This window comes from Buteo buteo, chromosome 2 (assembly GCF_964188355.1).
Source record: "Buteo buteo chromosome 2, bButBut1.hap1.1, whole genome shotgun sequence".
NCBI classification, from domain to species: Eukaryota; Metazoa; Chordata; class Aves; order Accipitriformes; family Accipitridae; genus Buteo; species Buteo buteo.
In genome coordinates this window covers 36,328,899-36,340,485 of record NC_134172.1, presented here as the reverse complement: position 1 = coordinate 36,340,485, position 11,587 = coordinate 36,328,899, and the positions used below count along the sequence as shown (strand labels likewise).

At 42.5% G+C, this 11,587-nt stretch overlaps 1 protein-coding gene across 5 annotated transcripts in view; it reads left to right on the top strand.

Moving 5' to 3' along the window:
- Window positions 1-1,656: 1,656 nt before the first annotated feature.
- Window positions 1,657-11,587, top strand: part of HYCC1 (hyccin PI4KA lipid kinase complex subunit 1) — a 50,382-nt gene continuing 40,451 nt past the window's right edge. For 4 of the 5 annotated variants that reach the window (XM_075050642.1, XM_075050623.1, XM_075050657.1 and 1 more), the window contains exons 1-2: window positions 1,657-1,754; window positions 2,819-2,885. The gene's annotated coding sequence lies outside the window, so the exon portion shown is untranslated. The remainder of the gene's footprint in view (window positions 1,755-2,818; window positions 2,886-11,587) is intronic. The other variant, XM_075050633.1, reaches the window with a different exon arrangement.

The window sequence follows — 11,587 nt, the reverse complement described above, 5'->3', positions numbered from 1 at the left end:
GTTTATATTCTAAAAGGGGGTTTTATGTATTATAATTTGTATTATAAAAGATCCTTGAAAATAATGCATATATTTTATTGTCAATAAATTAAAATGATATACTAGATACCTATGGAAATGAATGGTACAATAGCACAAGTCTAGATACGGCTCAGACAGAAAGATACTGATGTACATATGCAGGACGGCCAGGAAATCTCGAAGAAATGCTTGAACCTGCCATTTTGTCAGGTTCAAGGCTCGAGGGAAGTCAGCTAACTTTTGTGCGAACACATTATCTACCTGTACGGAGTCATTTAGGAGATTAAGACTAGTAAGGCATAGGAGAGCATGGCTTTTAAATGAGTAATTGTATGGGACAACGCTTTGTGACAGTAAGTGTTGGTGGAGTTAATTCGGGCTCTGTCATTACATGGTATTTGACACTGACCAAATCGCAGCCTCCTTGCCTCAGTTTCACCACACAGCAATTAGATTACTTGATTAATTTAATCTTTACTAATCCTGAAGATTACCATAAGCATGTGCTTCTGAGGATTAAAATTTAATCCTCAAAGCATACTTGCAAAGAAACTCTGGTCATAACAAAAAATGTAAACTGAACTTCAATTAAAACAAAAAGTAGCTAATTATGCAGTATTCAGTTTTATTTCAAGATCATTCTCTGGAGTAATCCAAGGATGAAGTCAGTAGAAAAAAAAACTGCCAAAAAAAAAAAAAAAAAGGAAAGTACTTGTAATTGAAAACGGCCTTAGAGTGCTGTGGAATGAGACTTGCCCACAATTGCTCCATTTCGGGAAGGCTGATAAGAATCCAGCACCTAAATAATAATAAAGACACGCCTGGTAAAAATTAAGAGGCATTCAATTATGAGGCATTCTCATTAAGGTGCTTGGAAACATCCCTTGCGGAGCTGTCAGCCAAGTATAATCGTCTCTTTGTTAGGGCTGGGGAAGTTAAATACTTTATTTTGCTTTATGGTCTCATTAGTCAGCCTATCGCCAGCTCTGTTTTTATTTCCAAGCGGCGGTAGCCGGAGGGATGGGGGGCGGAGGGGGAGGGCGGGTGTCTTCGGACCGCGCTGAAACAGAGGCGCCGGGTGCCGGCTCCCTCAAACCCATCCCGAGCGCTGCCGCTGCCTGCGGTGCTCTGTGTGACAGCTCCCACCGGCGCTCGCAGGGCAGTTTCGAGAGCGGGCGCTCCCCGCAGCCCCGGAGGCAGCACCTCCTCTCGGGGCACGACCCTCCCCGGCGCCCCGGGGCTCCGCCTCAGCTTCCCCCGGGGCTCCGCCTCAGCTTCCCCCGCGGCGGGGCCGGCTGCTGCCCGGCGCCGGAGCCGCCTTCCCGATTCAGTCCCGGCGGGGAAACAATGACTTGTTTTCGCCGCCTCGGGGCTGCCGCCGCCTCTCACGTTTCCGGGCCTGCGGCGGTGCCCGCTCCCCCCCCCCCGCCCCGGGCGCCCTCACAGACCGGCGGCGGCCCCCACCCGCCCAGCCCCGCCGCCGCCCGCCCTCGGAGCGGGGCAGCACCACCCATTGGGGGAGAGGAGGGCGCGGGCGCCCGCACGGTCCGCTCTGCTATCCTACTGGCTGGCGTGACCGCGCTTCGCCCTCTCATTGGCTGCGGCCGCCGCCAGGCAGCGGCGGGGTCGGGCGGTGTCGGCCCGCCGCTGCTCGCCCTCGCTGCTGTTGCTCCCGGCTGGGCGAGTAAGTCCGCGACGGGCCGCGGCGGCGGAGGCGCCGCCGGGCGGGCGGGGTGAGTTTGACTAGCGGCCGCTCCCGCCGAGCCAACTTTTCCCGCGCGGGGCTGGGGCAGCCCTCTGCGCCGGCGGGACGGTTTGCGGCCGTTGGGCAACTAACGGCCGCTCCGAGGAGAGCCCCGCCGGGCTGCCGCTCCCGCGCGCCGACTCCGCGGCGGGCTCCCCCGCCCCGCCCCGCCCTGGGGCAACCGCCGGCGCGCGGCTGGGGCGGCCGTTCCCCGCCGGGCTCGCGCGCGCGGGCGGGAGGGGGGAGGCGGCGGTGGGCGAAGGGGGCGGCGGAGTTGCCGTCGCCGCGGCGGGGTCAGGTGAAGGGCCGGTGCCCGGGCGCGGCGGGGCGGGCGGTGGACCGTGACGGGCTCGGCGGGCCCCCTCCCGCCTCGCCGGGGGCAGCCGGTCTCTGCCCCCGGTGCGGGGCGGGGTGAGCGGGGCCGCGGGCTAGCGCTCCGGGGAGCGGCAGCAGCCTCCCCCGTCCCCGTGGCTCCCCCCTACCCCGCCCCGGGGCGCCGCCGGCATCCCGGCCGCGTCTGGCCGGCCGCCTGCCGGGGTCCTCCCGCGCCCGGTCTGTCGCTCGGCTCCCGGGCGGCGATGGGGGAGGGCAGAAGGGGGAAGCGGCAGCCTCGCCGGGGCGGCTGGGGGCTGGCGGGGCAGCCGCGACTTGTGTCGCCTGGAGAAGGCAGCTGGGGGTGCGGGCAGCCGGCCGCGGGCGAGACAAAGGAGCTGCTCCCTCTCGTCGCCCCGGAGCGGGGGGCAGGCAGCGCGGTGCCTGGCAGCAGGCTTCCCGCTCCTTCTGCTGGGCGCCAGTGCCTGCTCGTGGGAAGGCTGAGGGCACGCTTTAGCGGCGCGCTGTGAAACACATGCGTTCTAACCCGTCGCTTCGGTACGTCCGCGGGGAGGGATGCGAGCGGCGGCAGCAACAGTTATAATTGCTGAGAGTTTGCGGCTGAGGTTCGTAAGTAGGAAGTGCCGCAGACTGCAGGGGGTTGTGCCTGTGTAGGCTTCGATATTTAACTTAACGCATGTTGAACTGAAGGAGCTTTCCGTGTGCTTTTGTGTTTCAAAGGTAACAGTGAAAACGGAAGCAATGCCCGTGGACTTGTCTTGCTCCCTGTAATCCCGAAAGCCATCAGGTTTGTTTCCTGTCCAGTTGTATTCTAACTCTATCCCGATAAAGCTCCTGAAGTCTTAAATTCAGGAGGAAGAGAGTTGTGTACTCGAGGATTATTAAGTCTTGTTAGCATTGCTCTTTCATAATTTTTAATATAGGCTGCTAGTGCGTGAGAAGACGACTGCAGGCGAACAAAATATGGAAGTTTCTATTAAGCGATCGCTTTTAGGTTTGTTAGCTGCAAATTCAGAGTTGGTGATTAGTTCTTTTCTAAAGGCAACTTGAACAAATGACACTGCAAAGAAGCAAAAAGCAATTTTATGTAGCAAAGTGTAGAGTGACATTGGTGATTGCTTTTCATTGCATCTAAAAAGGCTTTTCTGCAGTTTTCCCCTCCAGTAATACAGCTAGATGCTACAGCGTCTTTTCAGAAGTTTGTGCTTTCCACAGAATGCCTTCCTCTATGACAGTGCCTTGCTTTTGTTGTCCTCTCTGCTTTCCAGGTTCTTTTATGTTGTGAAAACTAAGTAGCGTTGTAAAGCTTGGTCAAATTAACTTCCAATCTATTTTACTTTCATCAGTGAAATACTTCTGGTAAGAGTACTGTACTTTGAAGTTGAGTTTTAGATCCATCTGGCACTGTTCTTGGACATTTTTTTTTTTTTTCTCCAGAGTAAGAAGACAGTATGAAAATACTACTCTTGAAATGCAAAACTTGGCTGTTTCTCTTCTGTGATAATCTCTTTGTCAGACGAGGTACTTTTAGCAGGCCTTTTATCGAGAGGGGTGACGATTTTGAGGAAGTTCAGTAGTGCTTCAGATGATTTATTAACTGTAGCAATTCACTTCCTTTCACTGTTGAGCTGTTTTAAAGGTACAAGTTAAATTTATTCAGAGTGCTTCCTAAAAGGAAAAAGACTTTCATGGGAAGAGTCATGTTGAATTTCTGCCGTAGTCTACTGAATGGGAGGGTGGGAGGGTGGGAGGGTTTGCTTTCACTTGAGAGAGTCCGTGGTAGACATGTTCACAGGCATAGCTGGGTAGTTAAGTCACTTGGATTCTAATTTTGCAAGGACTTGTATCACAAACAAGTATGCGTGTGAGAGATTGCAAGGCTAGGCACTACAAATGGTATGTGTCATCTATATTTTACTTAGCACAATGGGGCTGGCTCTAAGCTGGGAGAAGAGCCCATTTACTGATGCCTATGTTGTGACTGTATCAAACCTAACAGTTGCTGAGTTAAAGTATAATTCTTAGCACGTATTAGTGTAAAACCCCAATATCTTGAACCTTCTCTGTATGTTCATGTCAGGAAATGCATTTTCATTAAATCCTGCCTTAAGGTAAATACTAGGTTCTCTCTTAACCCGTCACTGATTTTTTCACATTGTATGTGTTAATCACCTTATTTATTCTGGAGACTTATATTATTAGTTATCAAATGTTGGCTAATGTCTGGCTATTTTAATTAGAAAATAAACATACATTTTTATGGCTCGACGTGACACCATTTTGTTTCAGGTTGTGTGGAAGATGCGTAGTTTGAGAAATCTGCATGATTTGTAAGGGAAAAGTCACGGTTCCCAGGCTGTCTTTTGGGACTAAGAGCCTGTGGAGTACTCTTTATATTCGAGGCTTTCAAATGAAGCTTTCATGAGGCTTAAATGTTTATGTTGATGAGAATATTAAAATGCAGTAGCAGTTGGACTCTTAACAAAGATCGCCTGGGCACTCTGCAAACATACAAAACCTATATTGGGAACAGCTTAGACTTAAATCCGTTAGGTGGATCACCAAGTCAGGTTTCATTCCCAAGCCTTCACTTAGGCAAATACACTCTCTGTAATCTGGCATGTTTCGTCTCTTACAAATGGAAGATTGGGTACAAAGCTTATACTGAAGTCTGCCATAGGATTTGTGCGGTAAGTTTTGTTAGCATAAATGGAGATTACATGTATGAATCGCAACGCTTGGATGTTACTTACAGTGTTACCTGTTACCAAGCAGTCAGTCTTCCAGGAGCAGTATGCATGAAGTTTAAGCAGCAGATCCTATCATGCTGTATAGGAAATGAGAAGCCTTGACGATATGACCTTTACTGTGTGCATGGTCTGTCTCCTTTGAAGTTAGGAGAGCTAGAGTCTGAATCTCTTACACTGTAGAAAAACTGAAGACTGCAAATTTGTATTGATCTTTTGAGGTGTGATAGCTTGATGACTGGAGTGACTCTGTGTAATCTCTAAGACTTCTTCTGTGGTAGTATGAAAATAAAATGTACTTAAAACCTGCATTTTATATGCAGCATTTTTCAGTGTGGTTTGTACTTGGTAGGGTGTACTTGAAAGTATTTGTTATTTTACTGGACCCTGATAGTTTTCTTGCTCAAAAAAATTACAGCTTTTGATTTGTTAATGCTGTTCTGTTTAATTATGCAAGTATTAAAAAACCACCCCACTTTACTTAGAATTGCAGGCATGATATCTTTTCTTTAAAACCATGTTTTCTCTCTTTTCCAGAAAAAATGCCCCTTTTGGCATTTAGCTGTCCTCAGTTGCCAGAATTGAAATGGTGGTGTGTTAAACGCACATTTGGGAGTGGAGAATGTGTTGGAATCAAAGTGTTTCTTTTTATTAGCATCAATTAATTAGGAACTTAAATTGGATTAATTTATTTGAAATGCTTCTTGAGATAATCTGGGAAGGCAATAACAAAGTGGTATCAGGATAAGGACTGAAATCTGTGTCAGATCAGTGTCACTGAAGACAAGGAGTACTAAAGTATGAAAATGTTTTGAATGTGTAGCAACTGCATATTGCTGCAAGGCCGTGGTTAAAACTTCTAGGCTGCTCAAGCTCTGCATTCTGTTAAAATGTTTTATTAGCTCCTGCATTGGCCAGAATCTTCCCTGTGCTCTATAATGTATATTGTAATGTATGCATACACTTTCGAGACGAAATACTTCTGCATGCTCTCAAGATTTTCTTTAGAAATAACTTAAAATATAAGAAGCTATTTGAAAACATTGGTGAAATTTGAAAAGTTTTCCATGAGGCTGAGGAGTGAAATGCTTCTGCAGTTGTTCTTATTGTGAATCATCAGACTTCTATCAAAATTTTTGCCGGAACTTTGTTAGCATGAAAACTCAGATACTCCTGGATTAGGTTTAAAAAAAAAAACAAACAACAAACCAACATCTGAAAGATCCAACAACTATAATATTTTTCAATTTATAGCACATCTAAAATAATGCAGGATGTGAAGTGTTTTCTTCTACTTCTGGTGCAACTTTTTTGAAGCCTTTGTCCTAATTAGGACCATGTTCAAGAGCAGCAGAACAAAAATAGAATGTTGGCTTAGTCTAGGAGGGCGACTTATTTACAGCGATTTCTTTAGACGCATCCCCACATGAACTTACATAGTTTGGTAACAACTGGAAAGGTAGTGAATGAAAGCAGCATAACTTACAGCCCAAGCGAGTACTGAAATTGTCTGAATGTGACCCTTGTCATTGTAGTGCCAGAAATGGGAGGTTCTCGGTGTATTTATTTCAGTGTGATGAATTAAGGGCTCTGTTTATGAGGCTTCAGTGTAACTTCTAAATTGTGTACAAATTTAATACAAGTGGGTTCAATAAACAGTTGTTACTAGGAATATTATTTATTAGAACTGGAATCAATAAAGCATGTGGAGTTTGGAGAGATACTTAATAACTGTCACTATTCTGTATGGAGATTGCCATGAAAAGTGAGGACGTGCATGAAAACATTTCTTAGTTTATTTTAAATGACCAGCATTGCTGAAGAATCATCTGATTGTTGAGAGGAAGATTGGAAATGGATTATCTCTCCAAAACAGCTGTATGTTTGTGTTCTTCCATCTCAAACCTCTGTTGATATGAAAAGCTGTGTAGCAATCAAAACATAATAAAGAAATTTAGGTAAAAACAATACTAGCTGAGTAGTAAAACACACCTGTTGCTGATGCAAAAGTCGCTGACCATTTGTATTCCATCCCGATTGGCATACTGAGCTCTCATTCTAAACTTAGTGACAGAAACTCTATGTTTTTGGTACTTTTGATAGCTATTAAAGATGTCTCTCTTAGGTAAGTGATAAGATATCCTTTACATGTTGTTACTTTTTTCTATTTGGATGCTAACCTTTGATTAAAACAGCATAGTATGCTCTAAAGCTGCACTGGATACTAATTAACTCACTTCGGTGTTTAAAGCCATGCTGTCTCCTAAAGGTTTCCTGCTGCTAGCACTGGATAAATATTTATGTTACAGCAAGGCATTAACTTCAACCCGATGAATAGTGCATACAACTTTGATATTTTTGTTAACACTAAACACCATGATCCAGTACTATTACTGTATTTTATTGCAGTTCTTTTTTTTGGAAAGGGGCGGGGGGGGAGAAGGCCGTTACACTTTAAATATGCGATAGACAATTGCATCTAATACTCAATAATTAAGCTGTCTAGCAGTCTGAGTATTGTACAGAAGCTAGTGCTGGATAATATAAGGTCTTCATGAATGTCTGGTTAATAGACAAGGCTGTACTATATCATTGTGGTTTGTTTTCAATTACTTGAATCCTGTTCTCATATGTAAAGACAATTGTTTTGTATTTTTAATTTTTTTTAATCCTACAGTATTTGCTATACTAAAGAAAATGACTGGAATATGTGTAAAAGCATTAAGCTGACCTAATAAATCTTGAAAAACCTGCATTTAAAAGGTTTTTAATACCAACCACCATCTCTGAAAATTAGGATACTGTGAATATTTTCAAACAGTCTATCATGTAAGACATGTTGGGTATCCTATAGTAACATCTCTATCTGAAGAAGCAGGCTATAGGATCTTCAGTTACAAAAAAGAAAACTTTTTTCTCCAGTAACACTCCTTCTAAGTGTTTGCTGGCTGGAGGAAATTGTGTTACTTTTCCAGAGCTGAAGCAGATTGCAAAATCAGACTGCAACGTCATATATTTTGTGTTAGGCTGATTAAGGGCTTTTTTTTTTTTTTTTTTTTTAAAGTGTGGGGAGGAGTGATATTGGGGAATTCCTTAGCTCTTGGTACTTAGTGTTAAAGCAATAATTCTATGTTTCTTACAGTAACTTTACACTGGATTTTGCCAGTGAAATTCTGAGTGTTCTCCTACAGTTTGTGATTAGTAGCATGTCTGGCTAAACCAATTACTGTCTACTCAGAATAATACCTTTCTTATTTACTTTCTTTAGGTTGTGCCAAAATACCTACCTGCTTCATGTTGTGTGCTGTGGACATGCTACTGCTTTTACTCAGTTACAGCTTTTAGGCTCGATATAGTCTTTCCACTCACATCTCTCATGCTCCTAATTATACTGACGCCATATGTCAGGTGTAGAAAGACTAATAGGCTCCTGCATTTTTTTCTCCTGCTTTGAACTAAATTCCCAGTGCAGCAGCCAGAGGAGCAGGTGAGAGGCTTTTGACAGTAATTCTGCACATCCGTTTACACATGCATTCTGTAGCTTTGCCAGTGCTGGTATAGTATTTACCAATTCCTGCCTGTCCTGAGAGAACATGATTTACATTTAATTGTAAAGCTGAGGAAAAAAATTCAAGTTTCTCCCCCTCCCCCCTTTCTCAGCAGCATTTTGTGTCAGTACTGTAAATGATGGGTAGGTATTTTCACCACAGTGGTGTTGTGATGAGACACTATACTTCAGACAATCAAATTTGTCATGTTACTTAGTGAAACACAACAAAGGGAACATCTGTTTTGCAGAGCACTTAATGATACTGCTTGAAGTATCAGAGTTCTGTTGTTTCAGCTAGAATTGGTTGAAGTTTTGTTGAATTTTCAGTAATGTGTGCAAATATAGCAGAACTACTCTTCTAGCACTTTTGCATCATGTTAGAGATTGCGTAGATTAACAATCTCTGCTGCTTTTAATTTTTTTTGCTGCCATAGTAACTTTTGGCATACATATTTTCAGTATTATTCTTTTTGGTTTACACTAAAAAGAGTGTCTGAAGCATATGTATTTGCACTGGTTACCAAGAGTTCTTACTAGAATGTAATGGTTATTTGTGCAGTGATGTTTTACCCTAAACTGTTGTTATTGGCAAACTGTAGCTGTACAGGTAAAACTGATAAGGATTTTCCACCTGAAACTTAATATAGTCAGAGAAGATCTCTAAACTGTGCAGCTCCTTTGCATACATAATGCATACAGTAATTCATTCCTTAAGGAAGTGATGAAAATCTTTCATTCATTCATTCCCGTTTTAATGGTATTTTAAAGTGTCTTAGATATTTTGTCCTATTCTGGCAAAGAAGTGGATGGTAGTTCACCTTTGTTCAGAAAGTTGCAGCAATTCAGTGAAATAGTGACAAGGACTAACTCACTTAACTGTTTATAACTGCTTTTTAGTGTGGTAAAATAAAAGTCCTGTATAAATTCAGTAGCAGCAGTAAGATGTGGGTATACTTGATGTCAAGGGAAGAAGGAACACCTAAAATAAGGTCCCTGCTTGTACGGTAAACTGAGGAACTGACAAAAGTGTGAATAGGAAGTTAACTGAGTGATGAAACAGGAACCAAATGATGCCACATTTACCTTCAAGAGGTTCCTTAAATGTGTCTGTTGAATTTAAATGATAAGTATATGATCCTTTTGTGTTGTGCAGTTATTAACCCCCACCGCCTGAATGTCAAACTGTTTGAAAAGTGGCCATTCACTGAAATTATTTGTCATTTCCTCTCACGTGATATAGCTTGCTTTGCTGTTTGTTCATTGCAACTCCTCTTTCCTATAGGTATGATAGGTTTTATGAACGTAACGTGTTGCTTCCTAGGGTTGTTAAGCTGTATTGATGTCGTTCAGTTCTGGTTCATTTGAGTCCACTGTGTCCCACATGCATGTGTAGTCAGTGACCAATTTCCATGTATTGTCATAATTGCATCTACCATTCAAGTGACTTTTCAGTTGTCGTTTGTAAGCAGAATACACTAAATCAAGTTCCAAGTTCATAGACTTCAGATTATTATAGAAACAAATTTTGACTACTTTGTTGTTAGGTTACAGAAATATTTGTCAGGCTCTAAATCATGAAGCCTGTGCTCCAAACCAGGGCTCTAAATATGTAACTGAATATTGAAGTACTGCTCCCTTCTTCTGGAAATACTAGATATGTAGGTCTTAAAGAATGCACTTAGAAATCAGGCATGTCTTGAGCAAAAGACATCTTGAGATTTTATGAGAATGCAAATAGAAGAAACAGGAAAAGAAAATGAATGCATGCTCTGGTATTTTTAATCTTAAACTGTTTTCTGCTATTTAAGTGCTATCAATATAAATTCATTAGAAACTTTCTGTTGTTATGGCTTTGGAACAATGGCAGATAACTTGGTGATACCATTTACCCTGGAAATCTGTACATGAGTTGCTCTAATAAGAGTCCTTCTAGAACCTGTGTAACTTGAGTTTCATTAGATTTATATTTCTTTCTTGGAATAATGAATATTCTAAGTTTTAGATGCTGTCATGAAGTGAGAACTTCTTAGTTGAAGAGCTTCATCTAATGTGAATCCAACCTAAATTAATATGCCCTACAATGTAAGACATTTAACACCTCTTTTTCTGCTTTGCCACTATTATGCTTTTGGGATTTGACTTTTTTTTAAAAAAATTACAATACAAAACAAGACATACAGGATAGTAAATTGTCTGAGACTTCAAGTTGCACTCTTTGTTTGTACTACAGCTTTGAAATTATATGTGGTAATAGAGCATTTCATGTGTTAAATGTATTTTTTCTGAATGAGACAGAAGAGTGGGTCCTGCTGTTACTTTTTTAAAATTTCAGTTAAAGAAGTAATGTTTTTCTGTTGCTTATAGAGTACATAAAATACACAATGCTCAGATGCTCTGAAATGTTTTTCAAATTAATGTGTCCAGTCTTGTGAGTATTACAGGCTTGTGCAGGAGGGCTGTTGGGGGGAGGGAAGGGATGAGGAAGAATGAGAAAACTGCCATGGAGAGATAAAGCATATTTTTCCTGAAGCTGCTTAACGCAGCATTATGTGCTTGTATTGATAGATCATTTTAATTCTGTAACTTAACAGGAAGCAATCATCAACCACTCGAAGCAAACTAAATCCTAAAATTATTTTCAGTATTGATACACCCCTCCTCTGGAAAATGCACCTTTGTTTAGACTTTTTTTCTGTCAAAATGAGCTGCTAAAACACATATCAATAGACCACCATAAACATCTTTTTGCTGTAAAATCTGTGGTGTATTCCTGATAGCAATGTTCCTGCTTTTCTCTCATGATCTTTGGGGAAATTGTAGAATGGTATACTGGGGATAATACTTTGCAAATATTAAGTTATCAAGAATGCTAATGCTGCTGCATTGGTAGAGTTAAGGTGATGGGACATATCATAGCACTCGTTTAAAATAAATGCTCTGGAGTAAAAGTAAAATCAAACCCTTCTACTGCAGTCATATTTGATCATGTCTGATGTTATTACACTATATTGTAGATCTACCCAGGGTAAAAACACCATAAAGTTATTCTTGCAGTGGATGAATTTCTTAAAGCCTGTTTCTGGGACATCCAAATCACTGACCTATCCCAGGTTTTATGTCAGAAGCATAGTTTGTGCTTGTTTCAAATATGATGTGTTGGACTTCCTCAGCTACAAGTGGAAATGGTTGAAA